This window comes from Schistocerca cancellata, unplaced genomic scaffold (assembly GCF_023864275.1).
Source record: "Schistocerca cancellata isolate TAMUIC-IGC-003103 unplaced genomic scaffold, iqSchCanc2.1 HiC_scaffold_892, whole genome shotgun sequence".
Lineage (NCBI taxonomy): Eukaryota > Metazoa > Arthropoda > Insecta > Orthoptera > Acrididae > Schistocerca > Schistocerca cancellata.
The window spans coordinates 1-5,000 of NW_026046902.1; positions in this window are offsets into that span (position 1 = coordinate 1).

The following is a 5,000-nucleotide window of genomic DNA, read 5'->3' on the forward strand; positions in this document are numbered from 1 at the left end:
CGTCTTGCGACGATCCAAGAATTTCACCTCTAACGTCGCAATACGAATGCCCCCGCCTGTCCCTATTAATCATTACCTCGGGTTCCGAAAACCAACAAAATAGAACCGAGGTCCTATTCCATTATTCCATGCACACAGTATTCAGGCGGGCTTGCCTGCTTTAAGCACTCTAATTTGTTCAAAGTAAACGTGCCGGCCCACCCAGACACTCAATAAAGAGCACCTTGGTAGGATTTCAACGGGGTCCGCCTCGGGACGCACGAACACGCACGAGGCGGTCGCACGCCTTCGGCTCGCCCCACCGGCAGGACGTCCCACGATACATGCCAGTTAAACACCGACGGGCGGTGAACCAACAGCGTGGGACACAAATCCAACTACGAGCTTTTTAACCGCAACAACTTTAATATACGCTATTGGAGCTGGAATTACCGCGGCTGCTGGCACCAGACTTGCCCTCCAATAGATACTCGTTAAAGGATTTAAAGTGTACTCATTCCGATTACGGGGCCTCGGATGAGTCCCGTATCGTTATTTTTCGTCACTACCTCCCCGTGCCGGGAGTGGGTAATTTGCGCGCCTGCTGCCTTCCTTGGATGTGGTAGCCGTTTCTCAGGCTCCCTCTCCGGAATCGAACCCTGATTCCCCGTTACCCGTTACAACCATGGTAGGCGCAGAACCTACCATCGACAGTTGATAAGGCAGACATTTGAAAGATGCGTCGCCGGTACGAGGACCGTGCGATCAGCCCAAAGTTATTCAGAGTCACCAAGGCAAACGGACCGGACGAGCCGACCGATTGGTTTTGATCTAATAAAAGCGTCCCTTCCATCTCTGGTCGGGACTCTGTTTGCATGTATTAGCTCTAGAATTACCACAGTTATCCAAGTAACGTGGGTACGATCTAAGGAACCATAACTGATTTAATGAGCCATTCGCGGTTTCACCTTAATGCGGCTTGTACTGAGACATGCATGGCTTAATCTTTGAGACAAGCATATGACTACTGGCAGGATCAACCAGGGAGCTGCGTCAACTAGAGCTGAGCAGCCGGCCGCCCGGGAGTGTGTCCCGGGGGCCCGCGCGAACACGCAAGCGTCCGCTCAATTATTCTGCAAACAGGAGGAGGCTGAGCTCCCCTGCACAATACACCTCGAAACCCTCTCAGGTCCCGGCGGCGCGCAGCGCCGTCCTAAGTACTTGGTCGGGTTCGAGAGAGGCGCAATCGCCCGGAGTTAGGCGAGTAGACGCTTTAGGTGCGACCACCCGTGCTCCCAACTGAGCTTGCCGCTGCCGACAGAGGCCCGGGAGCGTGCTGTCGTGGCATTGCCGGCGGGAGACAACACGCGCCACCTACGGTGACCGGCAGCTCCAACGCCAGCGCCACAGAAGGGCAAAGGCCCCACGTGGGTGCCGAAGCGAACTCTCCCAGCACAGCGCACGTGCCAACACGTCTGCACAACTGCGATACAAACCACCAGCGAGAACCGCTGGGGCGACCGAGCAGCAGACGGCGTCGCGGCGCCGAGTGCCGGGCGGCGGCGCATCCTCAACGCACACAGTCCTCAATCGGACCAGCACACTGCAGATGTCCACCGCGCTTCGCACCGGGCCGGCGAGGACCCACTTTGGCTGCACGGCGCCGCGCGCAGGGTGCCCCGGCGCGCAGCTGCGCCGCCTGCCGCGTCCGTCGGCCGGCGCGCCTGCCACTGGGCGCCCCCACCAGCCGGCTGTAGCGCGTGCGCCCACGCACCGCGCGGCCAGCACGCCGGGCGGCCCCCCCCTCACCGGCCGGGGACAGTCCCACCCACCCACAGCCGCGTATCGCTTCACACCCAGATCCACATTCACGTTCATTGGTGTGGTGGGTATCGCTGACACAACCGCGTCATAGCTGTACCGATCGTTGCCCTCACAGATGTACCTCCAGCAAGATCAACCGCACCACAACGGGTTACCAGTTGTTCATTTGCGTAACGTCACCAGTAAACGTACACGTCCACGTCCATCCCCGTTTGCAAAGTCAACTATTATTGCATGCCTGCCTGTCAGGTGTCAAGACACACTACATCCGCTCACATCCACGCAACAAAATGTGCCCGACTAGAGGGCACGTGGAAGGTGCCCCCGTACGTATGCGATGTCCATTGCGCGACGAACTGTCAACCGGCCTCTGTAGCATGTCGCAGATGTGGAACGCGGGACACCGTGCTATCACATTGTGTGAGAAGAGACTACTATGTCTGCATACACGCGCCACTACATGAACAGACGGCTCATGCTGATCGCCATCCACTGCGTCCATTACTCCCACACGTCTCTATGGCGTACCACACTGCAATACAGCTGTTATGGGGAGATGACACGTAGCTGTGTACACAACATTCTGAGCGGGTTGCGGTTGGACAACAATACATTAATGTAACGTGTCATATGCCATTTACAGAGCAGGTTAAGGCACAACGTGGGTTAGGTTAAGGCACAACGTGGGTTATGTTAAGGCACAACGTGGGTTATGTTAAGGCACAACGTGGGTTAGGTTAAGGCACAACGTGGGTTAGGTTAAGGCACAACGTGGGGTAGATTGCGGCACAACTTGGGGTAGATTGCGGCACAACTTGGGGTAGATTGCGGCACAACTTGGGGTAGATTGCGGCACAACTTGGGGTAGATTGCGGCACAACTTGGGGTAGATTGCGGCACAACTTGGGGTAGATTGCGGTACAACTTGGGGTAGATTGCGGTACAACTTGGGGTAGATTGCGGTACAACTTGGGGTAGATTGCGGTACAACTTGGGGTAGATTGCGGTACAACTTGGGGTAGATTGCGGTACAACTTGGGGTAGATTGCGGTACAACTTGGGGTAGATTGCGGTACAACTTGGGGTAGATTGCGGTACAACTTGGGGTAGATTGCGGTACAACTTGGGGTAGATTGCGGTACAACTTGGGGTAGATTGCGGTACAAATTGCATTACATTGCGGTGCAAATTGCGTTACATTGCGGTGCAAATTGCGTTAGGTTAAGGTGCAACACAGGTTAGGTTAAGGTGCAACACAGGTTAGGTTAAGGTGCAACACAGGTTAGGTTAAGGTGCAACAGAGGTTAGGTTAAGGCGACATAGGTTAGGTTAAGGTGCAAGATGGGTTAGGTTAAGGTGACATAGGTTAGGTTAAGGTGACATAGGTTAGGTTAAGGTGACATAGGTTAGGTTAAGGTGACATAGGTTAGGTTAAGGTGACATAGGTTAGGTTAAGGTGACATAGGTTAGGTTAAGGTGACATAGGTTAGGTTAAGGTACAAACTGGGTTGTGTTTTGGTACACATTGCGTTGTAGTACAGTACACGTTAGGTTTGGGTACGGTACACATTGTGGTATGGGATGGCGTGTTGGTGGGGGGGGGGGGGGGGGGGGCGGGGCGAGGTTCGTTCATATTGACCGTAGGAAGTGGATGCCCGAGGCAGCGTCAGTGTGTCAAAGGAGGTATGTCACGTTGGGATGCGCTTTTCGGTAGTGAGAGGGGGCGCGCCGTGTCCGAGGTTGCGGCAGACCTGTGTGTTTCATTCCTGCCAGTGTGTTTGTTCTGTAAGACGAGGCAGTGTGGTGATGTTGGGTGCACCCCTGTGTGGGACATGTGTGGGTGTTGGTGGCTTATCTGAGCAATTGTGGTTGTCGGACGAGTGGGATATTCTGTTTTATGATTGGACCTCGTGGCCTGGTTATCATAGTCTGGTTGGTGTACTGTGGCGGATAGGATGCACCGGACGTTGGTCCATGGTGGTGCTTAATTATTGCATCTGTGTCTGTTACAGGCAGAGAGTAGTGTGTGATAGAGTGTGTGGGTGACGTGTGGTTCCTTTTGTTTGCACAGACGTTCAGCATGTATAGGGGCATTTGCGTATTTGATCTATCTATGTGGGCCTGCATAGTTTACTGAGCAGTGCTGCGAGGTGACTGAACTACGAGCGACGTACTCATTTACAGCGGAATGGTTGCCTTCTACCAAAGATGGCGTATCGACTCTACGACAGCGTTGGCACCGCAGGAAGCGGTGTCGTAAAATGGCCCCCACACCGTCATCGTTGTGCGGGGTAGTGACCGTCTATATTGTGAGAGGAGTCCTGTTTGCCACTGGGCGTGGGGTCTCGCGTCCTGCGGTTCAGTGCCCCCAGGGAAGCGCGCGGACGTGGTGCTGCTGCTGCTGTAGCAAGCGAGCTACTTAGAGCATGTATAGGGACAGCGGGAATATGGCATATTGGATATAACTCTTCATGAAACGCATGATATAGGGGTGGATTGCACGTTACGAGTGCGGGAAGAGTCCGCCGTTCATCCGCTGGAGTTGCGATTTGGGCGGTTGGGGTGGGGCACTTGCGGGTGCGGGTGCGAGTGGAGTGGAGCGGAGCGATGATCGGTCGACGACTTCGTGCGGCGCAGGCACTGGCGTTGGGGCTCCTGTGGTGGACAGATGATGCAGGCTTTGTGGGTGGCGTCGGAAAATGGGCACTGTGGGCCCTAGCGATGTCGTCGTCGGCTTGTCGTCTCATAGATGGCAGTATCGTCGGTGCAGCAGGCCATGTTGCGGGAGACCTGCAGATGGCGGTATTTTTGGTGGTGCGCTCGACATGGTGGACGTAGTGTCGTCCGATTCGCGTAGATGGAGCTATTGCATGTGGTTTCGTCACATTGTCATAGATGGCGGTGCCGTGTTTTGGAGGTATGGTTGGCGTAGTTTCGTTCGATTCCTGTAGATGGAGGTGTCGTTTCTGGGCCGGATGGCAATGTAGTTTGGTCACATTCCCATAGATGGCTGTGTTGCGCCTGTGGGCGGCGGTGTCACCATCGTCCCATAGAGGTCGGCATGGTGTCTTCACGAAATAAGACGCCTGGGTATCCCACAGATGGCGGTATGGTCTGTTTATTGTGGACGTTGCCGTCGTCGGGACCAGAGGGCGTGCGCGAACCGTTGACCATGCGTTATTCACGGAAGAACACGT